General features: G+C 39.9%; 1 protein-coding gene across 2 annotated transcripts in view; it reads right to left on the bottom strand.

Annotated features, from left to right (window-relative positions):
* The window catches only part of THSD7B (thrombospondin type 1 domain containing 7B), a 528,234-nt gene that overhangs the window by 444,398 nt on the left and 65,140 nt on the right, over positions 1-18,696 (bottom strand). Inside the window, exon 1 of one of the 2 annotated variants that reach the window (XM_081928486.1) lies at positions 6,682-6,737. The exons of the other annotated variant lie outside the window; for it this stretch is intronic. The gene's annotated coding sequence lies outside the window, so the exon portion shown is untranslated. Of the gene's footprint in view, positions 1-6,681; positions 6,738-18,696 lie in introns of those variants that run through there. 2 annotated transcript variants of the gene reach the window in all.

Raw genomic sequence — 18,696 nt, 5'->3', positions numbered from 1 at the left:
ATTGGCTTTATTTAAGCAAAAGGTGAAATGGAATGTAACTAACCTTCTTGCTGACACTACTACTTTCTATAGTTTGCTATGATGTTGAGTTAATGCTGTTATTTTTTATTGTACAATTTGTTATACTGCATTGTAAACCACTCCGTGCTCTCATTAGGAAGAAGGGTGGGATATAAGTATGAGGAAGGAAGCAAACAAACCAGCAGTTAATGACAATATGCTCCAACAGATGCTTTGGAATGAATAATGGAAAGAAAAGTTCACCTGGCAAATATTTACACTACAGTGGTACCTCGGGTTACATACGTTTCAGGTTACATATGCTTCAGGTTACAGACTCCGCTAACCCAGAAATAGTACCTATGGTTAAGAACTTTGCTTCAGGATGAGAACAGAAATCGTGCTCTGGCAGCGCAGCGGCAGCGGGAGGCCCCATTAGCTAAAGTGGTGCTTCAGGTTAAGAACAGTTTCAGGTTAAGAACAGACCTCCAGAACGAATTAAGTACGTAACCAGAGGTACTACTGTACTTACAATTTTTTATTTGTTTTTTAAAAATCTTGAATTTTCTGGGAGGCACAGGGAGGTATGTAAACAGGAGAGATTTATTTCAAAATTCAAGAATGGGGGCATGAACATTGAGGGTGGGGTGAATCCTCACTGCTCCCCCCTCTCTCTTTCCTACCCAACATTGCCTCTCTCCTTCCATCCCTGTTCCCTTTTCATGAGGCACAGGACCAGTTCTCTGGAAGGAAAGGTAGACAAAAAAAGACAACATTAATAGTAATGCTGCATGCCGACCATTCTAATTTTTTATTAAAAAAACAAACAAACATAAGATCCTGATATGGTAAGCAATATTATTTATTCCTGTCCTAGTAAATGGGAGAAGACACTTAGTATGATCTATAATCATGTATTTGAGGTAAGGAGGTGTCACAAGGGGGTAAATATTAGATTTTTAAATACAATGCTAGTTACACCTAAGCATCACTCATTCGATTGAGACACTTCCCTATTTACTCAGTTGGCTCCAACAAATAAATTACATGTCTCTGCTTCTTCAATTTGTTTCAATAACACAGGCATATGCTGAAAGCACAGTAAATCATTACTTAGCAGATTTCATCCGAGGTTCACACACCACATACACACAAACGATGGAGCTAGCCGCTCTATAGCAACGTTAGGTCTGGCAAAAGTCAATAGCAAGGATTGCAGGCTATGATGTTGCCTCTTTGTGATGTTAGAGGCATCATCTAAAAATCTTGTGCAAGAGAGGTTATTTTTTTCTAATTAGGTAGCCATGATAAGTTATGGAAACTCTTGAGCATTCCTTTGCCTTGAAGTTACAGTGGGTGAATAATTTCAAGACAAAACGAAAGGACCATTCTCCTGTGATTCTAAGCATGGAAAGAGATCAAAGACCTAACATCTATTTTGTTTGATTTTTCTCTAGGTTTGTAGGTTTCAAAAGAAAAAGTGACATTTTTTTTCTTCCTCTGATATGTTCAATATGGGAATGGTATTTTGATCCCCTGCAGTACCTTTAATACCAGGATGTATACAATTTATTCAAAACAGATTAGTGACAAGTTCTTGTTCTTTAATTTAAAAGTAATAATAAAATAAAATCCAAGGTAAGTATAGCAAAAAAATGTATAAATAAAGTTTCCAGCATGCAATCTATGAACATTACCTTTTTAAAAAAAAGCATGTAAAGCAGACTTGAACATTCTCAGTAGTGAAATTATGTTAGCAGAGGCAGTGTTTAAAAGGAGAAGCTTAGGGAAGCTTACTAAATATGTCATATCCTAATCGCCAGAGATCTGCTGAATCTTTGGGGCAGAATCAGCTATCTACACAACTTCCAGCAGAAATGATGGCATTCTTGTGCCACTTTGGGCATGTTCACATCAGTTTAATTTGTAACGACATTTTACATAATTTCATCTCCCTTTCATCAATCACCAGGGCCACTGTTACCGGGAAGAGCAGGGAGCTTCAGACTGTCCAGCTATCTGGACAAAGAGAACCCAGAAGACTGCAAATATCCAGTGCTAGTTGACCTTAGTATCTAAATAGTCCACTTCTAGTAGAGGGAACTATTTCCTCCATGGCTGATGCAGACTTGTTAAAGAATAGCAATAGCAACTTCTAAGGGCAGGGGGAGCTCATTTTATATCGTCATTTCCTGTCCTCACTCCTAATGCCTTTGTTAATCAACACAGAAAGAGATGGTGTGGTGTTTAGCTCTGCAGGCAAGGAGAAAACCTATGAACTAGAGATGGGATAATCCAGTGCTATTAGAAGCATCCTGGTAGAAGCACACTTCTCAAGTGCCATTTCTCATTTGCCTAGAACTGGCAGGCCACCTCCAAAGGGTTAATCCCTTTGAGGTCATCGCTTCAGGTTTGAGACTAAAGCAGTGTTGTCACCTTTCCTATTTAACTATGGTTAGTGGGGAATTCATAGACTGGGTATGCTTCTCTCGTTGAAACCTGATACCGGTTGTACATTGGGTAGGGTCTTCTTTCTAATTTCTGTTGTGTTATTATCATTGAATTCATTTGCTGTTTGCATATCTCATGCTTTGGTGGGGCACTTTAGCATCTCCTCTAATAAGCATTGCTTACATTTATTGTGTTTTAATTTTATCTTATTTTTATACCATGGAAGCCTATTGTCAAGCAGAAGGCTAGCACATACACATATAAATACACAATTGTAATAAATAAAATTTCACACGGTGAAGATTTTGGCAAGCATTATTCCCATGAAGAAAAAAGAGGGAAGATGGAGTGCTCATTGTTTGACTTTTGGTTTAATATAAATGATCATTTGATATATATTTTGTAACTGTTTGGATCCTTTTTGTTTTAGATCACTAAAGGGACATGAGGGGGAAAGCTAAAAATTGATCATATCTTGTGGGACCTGCACCACATTACCCTCACAATAACCCTGTTATTTTTATTCTTATTCAGCAATTGGGCAGAATGATGCCAGTCTGTGGCTGACTGGATCATGGCTGATTCTTCCTTTCTCCTAGGGATGAAGAATGTGTGAACCTTCAGAAGATGATGCAGTACAGCTACTGTCATCCATGACCACTGGTCATGTTGGCTGAGGCTGATGAGAGCTGAAGCATAACAACATCTGAAGGGCTTTATGAATGTTTCTCATCCCTGGTAATACTGTGAAGTCTGGGAGCTGAGGCTTAGGAATGTGGATGGCATGAAGTCATTTGAAAACACCAACCTGGATAAATGAAGAACAGCCCAATCTTTTAAAAGGAGCTAAGGTCTAGGAATGCAGGTACCTTGAATTCATTTGAAAACTCCAACCTAAATAAATGTGGAGCAGCCTGATCTTTTTTTAAAGTAAAACTGCTTGATAAAAGAGGAAGTAGAGGTGAGGCATCTTGAGGCTAGTAGCATATTTTTAATGAACAATGGATTCAAAATAGAGGAATGATCAAATGGCCTACAGAAACGCCACAGGCTTACTTTGAAAAACCAACCTTAAATTTCTCAACATGTGAATACATTCCTGTGCCCCCTGAAAGCAAATGTTTCTGAATCCACCTATTTCTTCAGCATGTCCTCTTGACATAAAGCAACAATAACAAACAAACAAAAACGTTCTGTGCCTTGTTGTGAGATCACTCCTTAGTTATAATCCCCAGAGGTTTCCCAAGATTTGAAACCCAGATGGACATGTTGCTGCAGTCAGAATCACCATGCACAGAGCCAGAAAGCATAGATACATTGGTACAGTTGAATAATTTTAGGCTCTGAACATAATAGTCTTCTGGGGCCGTTCTTTAGATGATGATGTGTATCTGTGCCCTGAAGGTTTCATAATAACGGCCTTCATAAAGTCTGGCCTGGCTAAGGGGAAGCAGCAGCTGTTCCTCTTGAGTTCCCCACTATTCTGCCCTGTTGCCACATGGTCTCTCCTGGGCTGCTTCTCCTGCCCTGCCACCTCATGTGTGGAAGTAAGAGTCAGTTGCCAGTACATTCAGCATTTGTGCATTGGACAAAGAATGGTCATCATCTTGTCCCTCTCAGGCAGCATAATGATTTGGGATGACACCTGCGGACATCCATTATTAACATCCCTTTTACAATGATTTGGCAAAATCTAATTGGGCTGCTATGGCTTTAGTCACACACTGGGGATTCTATTTTACAAAGCTTGCATGTCTGCATGCACAGCTGTATACCTTACATCTGCCTATAATACAGAAGTGGACTTCTGATCTTGCATATTTACAATATGGTACAGAGGTCAAAAACTTTGGGCGGTATACAACTAATGTATCCTATCAGCACAAAGATTTACATTTGTGCAATGGAACTTTCTTCCCTCTCCTGCCCCTATGCGTGCACCCCACCCACCCACAATCCAGAGGGTCGGGGAACCCCCTGGAACAGATTTAGGGGGTGCATAGGGGATTGATTATGTGGGGTAGGCCGTACTTGCCTCCCCCTAATATTTTATTCAAGTTGACATCCCTGGTCCTGTTGATCTAGTGATAATACTTGTCCTGACGGAGGTTAATAATGGGGCATGGTAGTACTGAAAATTGCTAAAATCCTCAAATGTCATTTAAAACAATCACATATCTATCAACCGCAAGAGCTTGAATTGTCTTCTTTAATGCTGATGAAACTAGTTATATCACCAGCGTAACAGACTTTTGGAATGTGTGGTCCTTATTTTAATGGATGTTGCGTGCTGCCAGAGATTCCTGTGGGGTGATTGTGTATGTTTCTGCTCATGTGTGTATTTTGTATACACACACACTAATGAATAGTAGGTGTTTTGTATGATATTTTTCAAAGGTATAATGCATTTATGTCTACATTTTTACATGCATTTAAGTTGCTTGGAGGTCTTTGGGTAGCAATGGCTAACAAGTCTAATAAACAACAACAATAACAGTGCAATATGATCTGCTGCCCCCAGTAGTCCACCTTGACAGTTCTTTGCTAGTCTGTAAGGGTTACTGGAACTTTTGTTGCTATCTTGCGGCAAAAGGGATGTCATGAGAGGAATTACCATTTCACTGTATTCCTTTGCTCTTTCTGTACTATGTAATTATGCTGTATATAATGTGATGCTTCCCAAGAAGATGGGACGCATCTATATTATATGTAAGAGTGGAGCAGGGGGAGGAGGTGGTCTAGCTTCAGTCTGCTGCATTTCATAAATGACACTGGAGAATTAAAATGCACAAATCCAAAAGAGAAATGGAGTTGTGCAGCTGGAATCCTTTGTGCAGCTGGAATCCTTTGTGTGTGTTATAATTATTTGAAGGTTGTTCGAGAAGTTTTAGAATTGCCCGTGTGGGGAGGGATGTTTGTGAAATGGCATCATTCCCATTGCAAGCAAAGACTTTATTTTCTGGCCAAGCTGGCTCCGAATATTTTGTTGCCTGCAGTGGAACAAGGCTTCTAAAAGCTTTGCCGCACTATTCAGAGACCAAATCCATGTCCCTATCTATTTCTCCCTACCGCCTACCCAGTGAAGCCATTTGCTTCACTGTGCTGGATGGTAAAACCAGCCCTGTTTCTAAGTGACTGGGGTGGGGGCGACTCCAAACCAAGAATTGCCAATTTTTCAATTGGCCTATATAGATTGATACTCAAGCAAGGTAGCAGGCAAAGCTTTTCAATGCACAGAGATCCTTTTCACCACCTCTAATTGCTGCTGGCAATTCCACAACTACGGAGGCAAACTGAAAAGACTCATCAGTCATACGGAAAAATGACTTGCAAATGCAGGCTCTTGCTCTTGCAAGGGACTTTTAACCGTTATATGCTTAGCCATAATTGGGCAAACATAAATCATTCCTGGGATTAAGATTATGATTAAGCTGCTTTTACTTAACACAAGCTGGTATGATTAGGTGGCATATAGGATGGCTGGGCTTTGGCATCAGATTGTCTTGGATAGCTGCCCCAAACCAGCCCAAAAGATAGATATTCAGACGCAGGCTTCTAGACATGTAAAACTGTCTTGTGGCATAAATCAGATGCTGTCATCTATATGTCTGTTGGAATGTTCATCTGAACATGGTTGCTGCTTGCTCTCTCCGCTGCATTGTTTTCAATGAGATGTGCATTTTAATGCACGTTACAAAGTGTGCCTCTTGGCCATGGAAAAACTAATGGTGCCAAAAGAAAAACAAAATAATTACTAAGCACAGCTAGGGTGGGATGATCACTGGCTGCTCATATGCTACCAGGCTCATTTCCACGTATTAATTCACAAGGCCCTTAACAACATGGGTCTGGGATACAACACGGACCTAATCCCTTATGTCCCTGCTCAATCGCTGAGGTCTTCAGGGGAGTCACTGTTAGTGGTCCCCCATTGCACAGGCATATGCCTCATATCTAGCAGGAGCTGTGCATTAAGTATTGTGGACCCAATTCTGTGGAACTCCCTCCCAGCTGAGATCTGACATGTCCCATCTCTGTTGAACTTCAGGCATCTGGTGCAGACTTTGTTATATATATAAAAAATCAGTCAGCATTTTACATAGATTTTCTGATTTTATAGTTCATCCTAACTGATTTTATCTCTGTTACATACACTCTATTAGTAAATCTTCCTCTTTTTCTTCCTCTTCTTCTTTGCTAAACTCTAAACAATAGAAACATGGCTCTTACCTGCTCAATTTCAGCAAGTAATGCTTATTTTACACAATCTTCTACCTGTTTGTCCCATGCACATCTGCTCTGGTGTGGCCTAAAAGCAGTCCAAAAAGTACTTTCTAACTGGAACAGCTGAGTACCCATTTAAATCCGCATTTACATGAGATCAAAAGTTAAGGTAGGCAGGATAGAGCAGTAAGAGAGTATGCTGTACTCTTTGTGGTTTAGAATTTCCTTTGAAACTACTATCTCTTGTCAGAGACTGCACTGAGAACATAATTGTCATGTGCAAAATTGTCCTATTTTCCATTGTAGGTGGGCCACGTTAGTCAGCAGTGTGATTTCCATTAAACAGAAGAGGCTCTTCTCATGCATGAGTTTGTCGCCAGGTTTGTACAAGCATAAAGAGTGAGTCACTATTTTGGTACTTGTGACTTACTCATTAGCTTTTATTCAGAGACTTATTCCTTGCTGTTGGAGAGAATTAAATTATTCATGGACAAAGTCTAGAGGTGTGTGGTGTGTGATAAGCTGAGGAAAGGGTCAACAATCTCTCCTGCTGTTTCTTCACTCCAGATTGCCTCCCACCCAAAATGACTATTCCTGATCTAAATGGCCCTTCAGATTATCATTGCATACATCTGAGGCCATGTCTGAGACAAAGGTGTTTGAAAACATGTGGCATCATTCTCCCTGTTGACCATTTACTCAAGCCCTATTAAGGAATTCATATGTGACTTAAATGAACTCACAATGTGGTTAGAGCAAAAAAAAAAAAACCTTGGTGGGTAGCTCCTACAGAGGCGATGTCAATCAAGAGAATAAATATGGAGGCCAACTTATTGATAAAAAGAGAAGGGAAATTAAAATTAAAAGAGTATGATGAAATCAAGGATGAGGATAGTGATTGGCTGGAACATCAACAATTAAATGAGATTTTTAAGGAAGATAATAAGAAAGGATTTAGTTATACTGTTTCTAGATTTCAAAAATAAATAATAGAAGAGAATAATAAGCTGTTAAAGAAAACTTACAGCTTATTATTAGAATGGGAGACAAAAGATGAAGAGGTGAAATCAGTCATGATTAAATGGGCATAAGACCTAGGACATAATATACATTTGGATGAATGGGAAAAGCTATGGAAGAGCAATTTGAAATTCACAAACTGTATACTGCTGAAAGAGAATTATATGAAAATGATGTATAGATGGTATATTACACCAGTGAAAATGGCAAAAATGTACAAAATGAGCTCTAATAAGTGTTGGAAATGCAAAGAAAACAAGGGTACTTTTTATCATATGTGGTGGAATTGCAAACTAATTAAAAATTATTGGGACATGATTTATAATGAAATGAAAAAAATGTTTAAGATAACCTTTGTTAAAAATCCAGAAGCTTTTTTATTAGGTATTATAGGTCAAGATATACCAAAAGACAAGAATTTATTTATGTATGTGACAACAGCAGCGAGAATGCTATTAGCTCAAAGATGGAAAAGCGATGAAATACCAATGAAAGAACAATGATAAGAAAAGTTAATGGAATACATGGAAATGGCAAAGCTAACTGAGAGACTTAAAGATAAAGACAATAATGACTTCAAAAGGGATTGGGAACCTTTTAAGATATATATACAGAAACAATACATTGAAATGAACTCACTTGCAGGATTTGAGTAATACACTTACAATTGACAAATACAAATAGTAAATACAAATAAGGACTAAGAGACTAAGTACAGATTAAGAAATAAGTTTATTTTATCATAGAAGGGATACAAAACTATATGCAGAACAAAAATAATACACTCTAAAGCAGAAAGGGAAGTTGGGGGAAGTCATGGGGGGGTATATTGAGTATGTAATATGTAATTTGAGTTTCTTGAATATGTTAAAAGTTGTTTTAAAAACTTTAATAAATTTTTTTTTTAAAAAAATGAACTCACAATGTGGGGAGAGTAGGCATTTGCACATTAGCTCGTCGCCAGTTGCTGTTCTAGTTATCTACCATGAATTGGAGTGTGACTGTCTGAAGCAGGAATTCACAGAGAATGCTGGAAAAACAGGGTCTTAAATATGTATTGCATTCCATTTGTACCAGAAGCTTCCCCTCCTCAACTCATGGAGGGCAACTACCAGGGGAAAGGGCAGAACCAGTGCATTCCCACCTCCTTGCATGTTCACTGAAGCCACTTATGAGCACCTGACTAGGATTGCAGTTGCAAACCAGGGCTTGTTATTGTGTCATGTGAAATGGCCCCAGGAAGCAGCACTTGTGATACTAACTCACGGGGGGGGGGGGAGGAAAGTGGGAAGACAACTGCAGAAAAGGCCATAGGTTTTCACAACGAACAAACTTCCCTTCAATAGTTTTTTGAAGCTTGTAATGATCACCTGGAAATTGATTAAATTTTGCTGAGAATAACCAAACACTTGCCAAGATGATGCTTAGAATGAGACTAGCCCTGCAAAGGGATGAAAGAAGTACATTGACCTTTGCTTTACCATTGGAATGTGTTCTTTTTCATCTCTAATTAATTTCTGGATACATTTTATATTGAAAAAATACAAATAGGTGGAAATTGTATTAAGACAAACACATTTTTTAAAAAACACACACACAATTTAAATCAAATACTCAGAAACGTCATTATGAAACTGATATAGAAGCATTAAATGTATTAGTCCAAAAACAGTTTCCTGATCTAGAAATTCTTGTGTTAAAGGGTCAAGCCAGCTGTGATAATTATCACACCATTTGCAAGCTTTTTCTTTATCGGCACTGGGTGGGGTACTGTCCTCTGACTGCTTCCCACATCATGCCTGCGATTGGCATTGAAGGAAAGCTCCCACTGCCTCCAATGGTAGTTCCCCCCCCCCCAATGCAAATTGCAGCCACTGGAGGGCGTGGATACCTCAAAGCATCAAAATATTCCTTCCGAACCCCCAGGTTAAAGTGCATAGCAGAAAACCTCACAAGCACCATTCCCCCTACCTGGCAGAAAAAAACAAAACAATACATTGAGTTACAATGATTTGCTGGCTTTTCATGATAGTTTAAATCTAAGGCCTGCGGTAGCTTCCTCACTCTCCCTAGTAGGAAAGACAGTCCTGTAGCCTATGTTGGGGCTACAGTGGGAGGCTATGGTTAAAGTCTTCTTACCCTCATATACATCAGGGTGCTAATGTAGATTGACCTCCTACCACCACCACACAGGCAATCTATGAAAGAATCACCTGTAGCCTGTTCTGCGAGCACTAGGGTAAAACCAGACAGATCAAGATGCAAGTTGAGAGAAAACCAAGTAGTTCAGATGAAAAACTTGGGAGATAGCAAAAGGCTTCTGTGTGTGCATGTAAGGGTTTGTTCAGTTCAAGATTCCCAGTGCGTTTCCAACTCAAAAGAGTTCATCTTCAGGGCAACAGCTATTAGATGTAAGAAAGGTCTTTCTTGTGTTCTGAAAGGTTCAGTTAGCCAAACATGTTCAAAGGGTTTTCTTACACACCAGGAACATTGGACTGAAGAGACTTAGAAAACACTCAAAGAAATTTTCTTGCTGTTTTCTGTTGTGCCATTGTAGTTCTTTTTTCCTTCAAAAAATAAAATAAAACAAATATAGGCTCATATGCATGTAAGAATTTCCAGTTGGAATCTAGATGAGAAAGATGGTAAGGACTATCTGAGCCAGCTGCAAGGCAAAGGGTCATAATGTGATCCCAACTGAAGAATAAGAGCAGAGCATGACTACAGACTACAAACAAGAGGAAGGTAGGGAGGTAGCTTAAGACTGAATCCATGTGGGAGCTGCCCTTGAGGAGCTGTTTGAGTACAGTCATTCACTAAGGGCTTACCCAATCTTACCATTTGCCCCACTCCAGCCAGAGATCTGCACTTTAATACTCCATATCTGAGCATCGTTGTTGGGGGTTTTGGTTTTGTTTTTGCCCTGGATCTTTCCCCGCAAACCCTCATTCTTTAAAGCTGAATCCGAGCATACACCAATTTGGGTTTTCCGCAGATTGATATTTGCTCCAATTGAGCTTTAAAGAATGCATTTCCATGGAGAAAGTTCTGGAGCAAAAGAAGAGGGGTGTTCAGACCCAAAGCTTTAAATTGTGGACTGTGTCTGGAAAGAGCGGAGGAAAGTAAGCGTGGATAAGCCCATAGCTGCTATTTCAGTTCTGCCAATGATATTTTGGGAATGGAGGGCTGATTGATCTAGTCTGTTCCATTGATAAGAAATGACACATGCTGAAGTAGGAAAGAAGTTTACTCTCCCCAAGAAACTGGAGAATTATGGCGGTGACTCATTTTCACTGCCAACATAGTGGAGAGTTTGAACAGATTGTAAAGGTTTGCACTACCGAATTGGAACATCCTTGAGACCTTGGTGACACCAAATAAACTTGTTACAGGACTGGGGGGGGGGATCTAGGAAGTGAAAGAGGATAATCTTGGCACTTCTAGGAGTTACAGCACATTCATCCTGAAGGCAATAACCACCAGCTTGGGAGTGTTTACTATCAAAAGGGTATCTGAAATCCTCTCTGCTTAAAGTTACTCTTAAAACTGCTTTACTCATCTCATTTTTAGTGCTTTATTTTTATAGAAAGCCATTTTCTACTCAACTTTTACCACTGTTGAGCAAGTTCCTTCCCCAAGGATTTTATCTCTTTTGAGAAAGTGGTATAAAACTTACAAGGGTGCCAGTTCTTAACATTTTTATGGGTTGCAGTTGTACCCCAGATGCATAAGGACACGGGAATGGCAACTGTTCCTTTAATATATATTTAGTCGTAAAAAGAGGGGGAAAGGAGAAATATGAGGTCAAAGGAAAAGAATTAAGCTAATAAAAAGAAGGAATCAAACTGTCAGAAAGAGAGAGTCAAAACCTATTATAACAAACAGGAAACAATCCAAAAGGGTACTATTGATAGTCAGAGTAATATTGACTTTATTGCCTAAGACAAAAGTTAAACATGCAGTAAAGGTAATTAAGTCTCAGGCATTACACAAATAATAAAACATTTAAAAGCTGCATTTGAATATGTGCAGAATGATAGAGTGACATTCTCAGCACCAATCAGCTGATTTGCCATGATAGCATGCATTCACTACAATTGCCAATCAGCTGATTGGCAGTGATCTCCTTTGAAGTTGTCACTTGAGGTCATAATGATGTGAGATGATTGGCAGATGCATGCTGTCACCAGGAGTGGGGAAGGTAAGGATGTGGCCAGATCTAGTTGTCCACCCCAATATACAGTCCATGCACACTGCAAGGAGCTACTGTGTGAAGTTTCTTCATATTTTTAGAGAGATGTCTACATTTTAATGCAGTAATTTATTCAACCTGTCTATTTATAGTATTCTTCTGTGTAATGATGACCTATAGATTTAGAAAGAAGCTGAGCCTAAGGTAACTTTCTAGACATCTGGCAATCGTTGCCCTTTGCCCAAGGCCAATCCAGTACATGATTAGTTCATAAGTTTGCACACTCAGACAATCTTGTTGTGCCTTTTCCACTGCAGTTTTTAGAAAGAAGGAACATCTGCTGGACTTTCTCCCTTCTGAAAGGTATGAAGTTTCTCAAACATAGCTTATTATCTTACCTTTATGTTTCCCAGCATTAACTTTCCTGCCTATGTCGGCAAAACAGTTTGGAATCTAACATGCAGGCAGACTTATGAATATTAAATATTAGAGAGATCACAATTCAAAGCAAGAAATGTGACATGCATACCTCATTTTGCACATTTTTTTCATTACTGAAAGACTGCAGCAAGAAATCATACGTTGCATGTGCAGAAAGATCACAACTGAAAATCAGATCTTACATATCACATAACAGCACTTTTCAGTAGACACAGATTGCCTTACATAGGCAGCTATTATGTCATTAAGTGATAAGCTCTGGAAGGATTCACATCTGCAGACAGCATCAGTCCATGAAATCAGTAATGATCCACAATCCCTAAGACACCATTCAATGTCTTCTCACTAATCTTGAAGATAACTGGGTGAGCAGCTCCAACTGAAAACTGGTGATTTTTGAGATGTTGAGAGGTAATATGAATGCTCTGCCTGTGATAACTGATCTGTCATAGTTACATTATTCATGTTTTAGGCTTGTAAGTAATATGTAAATATAAAATGCTTTCATAATTTTTATTTTTCCAAGAGCCTGAGGCCTGATATAAGCAAGCTTGACCTACCATGTACTCTGGATCCACTCTGGAGTGGCTTGCGTACTTAGTAATATTTGCCACTGAAGAAAGCTATATGGTTGAAATCTGTTTGGCACCTGGAAGTGTTGTTTACCCTCATGTGTTAAATTCTCTTCTGTCTCTCAGCCCACATTGAATTTTAGTATTTTATTGTGTTCAAAGGCTCTATAATGATTTGCATACAATAATATATTGAGTGAAACTTTGATGGTCCTGGCTTTTACATTCTGTCTCAGAAGTTGGGTTCAAATCATAATTCATATCTCTGGTTTTTATCCACTATCCTATGCAAGTGTCACAGTTCTACTTGCGTAGAACATCCAAGGCAAACTGTTCACCATGTTGACCTTTTTGCACAATGAGTCACAAATTTAACAATGAAAATGATCTCAGCACAATGGCTTCTGTTTAAGGAATGTTCTCCCCAAAGAGACTCATGTGCAGGTCGCATTAACATCTTCTCAGTGCCATGCAAGGACTCTCCTTTTCCACCACCTCTATGATTTTTAATTCCCAGTCACCCACCCCTATGTTCTGTAGGCCATTTGGTAGCTAGTTAGTTTTACTGGTGATAATGTTTTCAGAGAAGGGGTTTCATTATTGTATTGAGAAGTAGCATATGATCGTGTGTTTTTCATCTTCCATGTAATTTTTGTCCATTGCCTTCTACTGAACACTGAGCCTTTTTGAATCAGGCAATGAATAAATGAAATAGATAAATAACAGGACTGGCTTTGAGTTTGTTCTGGTCCAGCAAAGACAGAAGCCAGTGGCATCATCCAGAGAAGACATTGGGTTAAGTCCAAAAGCAGCCACTCAAAAATCTGAAGGCTGGTGATATGAACAATGAAAGAATGATTATTAAATTCCACAGCAGTCAAACAGAAGTGAAAGATGCAGGTGATATGATTAGATGATGTCCGGATTCTGGTCAGAGGCAGGTGATATGGTCCAAGACAGACAGGTGGTTGGGTTGCAGGAAGCAGCAGAAGCTAGACACAGGTATCAATATGATGCCTCTGTCAATATGTTGTTCAGATTGGGGAGCCAGGCCTAGGGCAGAAGGGCCCTGATGGAAGCATTCACTTGAACTTTGGAGAAATATCCCTTGGAGCTCTCCTAGGTCCTGAAAAACCTTAGCCTCAAACTGCTTTCTAGGTTGCTTTCTGCCTGTCCCTTGCAATTAGTGCTGGTCACTCTTCCAGCCAGGTAATTTCCTCTGGGATCTTACCCAGCACACCATAGGCCTTCAGCCAGTTGGAACAGGAAGCTTCCTACAGAATCAATAAAAATGTTGCTACATAAAGAAACACAATGAATTTATAAAACTATGACAGTTGAGATTCTCATTGGGAATTGTTCTTTTCTCCGTTTAAAAAATGGAAATAATTACAGACTGAGAATCTACAAGAGAAGGAAATGAGATCGACAAAAAAATCAAAACAATATTTACAAGAAATTTTACAAAGAAAGCACCTCATTTTCTAAAAATAAATAAATGCATTTGCTCATTAGAGAAATGGGGACATTAATGTGCTGCTGAGGTAAGTAACAGCATAGATGATGCTCCTATGCCAGTAACAAGAGAATGATAATCCTTTCCCGTTTCAATTCCTTCACCTTATTACTTTTCCTTTTTCAGTGAAACATGCAGACCTTTCCTTTCCCCCCCAGGATGGTAGGCCATTCGCAAAATGCATGACTAGAATTAACAGATGATTTAGGGCATAAACTCCTTGCAGACTTCAAGGAACATGTCCTCAAAAGAGATTTAAGTAGCATATGCATATATTAACTGACCTGATCCTCCTCATGAGCGTAAAAATGTCAAGCATCAAAGAATATGTCTATGCCGTAATAAACTTTGCCTTGCTGCAATTCCTTTTCACAGAAAACTGACAATCCCACAGGTAACAGACAAAAATGACTCTGTCCATGTAACATCCCAATTGCTTTAAAATAGCACATTTTATGGGTTATGCAGGGTTGAGAGCCATATCACAGCAGGACACAAGATGACCATGCTTACCCTTGTCACAGTCAAGAGAAAAACTAAAATGGAAAAAGAAAAAGGTAAGATGAGAGATGGAAAAGTTGGTTGCCACTATGTTCACAATCGCTTATATAGTCATATAAGTAAAAGTATTTATTCCCATAATGCCTAATTAACTCAATGAACTCACACAGCATGTGGCGATCACCACTCTTTTATATGACTACGGATTAGATAAAGTCACAGAGGGTAATCTGTCAATGGCTATTAAGCACAAGGATCCGAAAGAGGCAGTCTACCCCAGATTACCAAATGTTAGGCCTGAACAATAGGGAACAGTTATCTCCATCATTATCCTATAAGTTTTCCAGGACACATCACACCACTGCTTGATTCAATGAACCTTGCTTCTCATGCTCCTATGCTTTCAGTAGGAATAAGGCACACTGACCTTTATCTGGAAACTGTAATCCAACATAGAGTTAATCATGCTTAAATCCATTAAAGCCAAAGAGAGGAAGTGTGTAGGACTGTACAGGGTTGCAGCCATAGTCTTTGTAAGGATCAAGTGATAATGTATTTGTAAGATTGAGAACAATACACTTTATCTGAGAACAAGAAGGAGAATTTCTATAGTGCCTCAACAATGAAAAATACTTTCCCCTCCCATAAACTACATGTTGCTGTGCAGGGTGCTCCCATATGCACAGGGTACTTCCAGCCAGCCATGCCACTGATGGCATTCTACTCCTTCTCCCATCCAGTTTTACATTCCCCTCTGCCCAACAGTTAATCAGCATTCAACTGCCTCTTAGGACACCAGGGCTCATAGGGTTGGTTGGAGAGTTTGCCCCTTAAAGATTTTCTTTGTAGTTCTGGAAACCTCAGAGCCCAAATACCTCCCTCTTCTCCATTTAGTCTATATAAGCATTAGCATTCGCACATCAGCATAAAAAGGCTTATCATACATCCGTTTGCCCTGTTGCTTTCCTCAGGGGAAACCCAATCTTTAGCTCTGCATCAGAACAAACAGCAACTGGGGTTTCCACAGATTGCCACTTTTTTGATCTATTGGGTTTTCTGGAGGAAAGCCATAGGTGAAAGACAAAAAAACAAAACACTTGGATCTGTGCCTCAAAAGCGTGGGACAAGAGGAAAACCACTTGAACCTGAGCTTTCCAGGTGCAGGATAAAAGGAAGTGTGAATGAACCCAAATAAGGGGCAATTTGATCACATGGCTTTCTCCTGTTGAGTTTCCATTTAGTGAATGAACTTAAACCAGCATGTAAACCAGCCCTGCTCTTGTTTCTGTTGGGGAACAGAATCCTCAGCTCTCAGACAACTTCCGAGCAACAAAACACAACACACCATTTCTTTAGTCCATTGAAGAGAGCAGATACCAGCTGGTTTGTTTCAATATGGCTTGTTTCAATTCACAGAGAGAGAGAGAGAGAGCCAGATTTTATGATTGGCTTTCTGGGACTGTGGTTGTCAGACATCCACAACCTCATTAGGAGATTTCTCATTTACTCTGATATGATCATGCCCTCCCCAGGAAGGCTCACTGAGCCCCAACATTTTAGTCTTGCACTTAATATGGCTCTTTAGGAAGACTGAGGTTTGAGTGATTAGTGTTTCTGCTTTCCTTCCTTTTTTGCTTTGCAATGATCCCTCTTCTCCCCTGCAGTCCCTAAACCCACCTCCCATTCTGTTCTGAAGGGGCCACCCTTTAGCTTTTTAGGAAGCACAGGGGGTAGCAGGTGGAAGGAAGAAATTACTCTCCAGCCCTGGCCACTTCCAAAGAAAGTATCCCAAGTGGAGTTCTGCTTACAGAACTTCCAGACCCAAACCAATGTCTTCCAAACATGCAACAGCATTGATGTCTCAGTGTATCTTCAAAGTGCCATTATTTACTTGTCCCTGTGATGATGTTGACAGGGAAGGAGGAGAGACTACATAGTTCATTTCCTGACGTGTTCTTTTCTCTCTCTTTTTTTCCCTTTCTGACAGATGGCTGGAAACATTCATGACAGATAATGAACCACATTTCATATTTGAGAAACGGTGTCTGAAGAGGGGAGGGAGAAATGGAACAGTGACATTCATTAGATCTGCTTTGTTGCAACCTCACAGCATGGCAGAGAGAGAGGAAGATTTCCCTCCTCGTTGCTTCTATTTGTTTTCAACACTTCCCTTTTGCCTTTGCCACCCACCAGCCTCCCTCTGGGCTGACCTCATTACTGGACACTCCTTTGGAGGCCTATCCTCATCCTAGATTGCCCATGTTTATTTAAAGTTATTTTCTCTCCCGCTTCCCAAATAATCACCCTGCTTCCCTCTCATATTATGACCTCTGGAAAGGGAGAATATCTAGTTGGTCTACACTTTTCATAACCAGAGTGATTAGAATGAGAATTTGTGAGTTTTACAGCCAAAGATATGAAACTGTATCCACAAAGGCAGTGTATGCAGGTGAGCTGTATTTTATCAAACAAAATAACACCCTTTCTGGTTTTCTTTGCCTGCATCAACTCCTTGCTTATGGGAAAGCAGAACAAACATATCCTGGCAAGCATTTAGTAGGATAATTTCACTTCATTCTGTTTGTCTTGTCTCGGAAAGAGCTTGCTTTTATCCCCCGTTTCCTTGCTTTCTTACTTAATTCCATTCCTCATGGAGCCATAGATTAGCATGGGAGATGTGCTCACTTCAGAGAAGTAAAATTATGTGATACTAAGAGATGCTAAATTATTGGGATGCTCACTCTCACAGACAGCTGCTCACGTGAGTGGCATACTTTGAAGTTAGTGGCATTTTATTTCCCCTGGTGTAGAATAAAGTAAGGGGATTCAGAGCTGAAGACCAGTTACATGGAGCACCTGAGTGTGGTGTAGGGCAATTTTGAAAGCAAGCAATTCCCGCTTATGCACTTCTGAAATGGTAAAAATAAAGCCATGCAGAATGTCTCCCCCCTCCCTCCCTCCCCCCTCTCTTTTGTTTTTGCATTTATATCCCACTTTTCTTCCATCATGGAAGCCAAGGTGGCTCCCAGGAGGGCTTCCATCCAAACACTGACCATCCCCATATCTGCTTAGCTTCAGAAAAGTGGTGGTCTCATATTACTTCTGACCTATCCTCCCTGTGGATTTGTATCAGCTCCAAAACCTAAATATGTCATTGATTCAGTGACAGAATTATATGACGCCATAAGGGGACTTCCCTCTCCCCTTACCATTTGTGCTCTGCCATCTTGAGCTACTGCTTTTAGATAGAGAATGGGAAGAACTTAGCTAAAACTGATGAGAATCAGGTGGAGGGGCTTGTTGATTTCTTGGAGGGACCCCTTATCTTTCCCCCATATTTCAGGCCCTTTGCTGATTGTTCCAAATCAGTGGGCTTCTAACAAGAGCCTGTGGGGGTAGCAGGATAGTCCTAACGCATGCAGAATAAGAAATGAGCCCTTCTTCTATGGCTGGGGTGAAGAACCCATGGCCCTCCAGATGTTGTTGGAATCCCAACTCCCACCGGCCCCAGCTAGCATGGTCAGTGGTTAGAAATTATGAGAGATGTTTTATGTTAAGGGGGAAACTTGCCAAAGAAGGGATCGCACAATGTTTCACTTCCAGCATTCACATCTGCAGAGAACTTCCTCTTCTACTGGCAAGCAGGGTCAAGGCAACTTGTTATCAGGAACATTTAGAACTATCCTTCTGTTTTCAGGGAGAATAGGTTACGATTAATTCTTCCTGCACTTTTCTTAAGCAAATTATTATATAATCATGCCATTTTTCATTCTCCAAAC

This window comes from Podarcis melisellensis, assembly GCF_964234715.1.
Source record: "Podarcis melisellensis genome assembly, chromosome: 1".
Lineage (NCBI taxonomy): Eukaryota > Metazoa > Chordata > Lepidosauria > Squamata > Lacertidae > Podarcis > Podarcis melisellensis.
The sequence above is the reverse complement of the archived record's forward strand: the minus strand, read 5'-3'. Positions and strand labels throughout refer to the sequence as shown.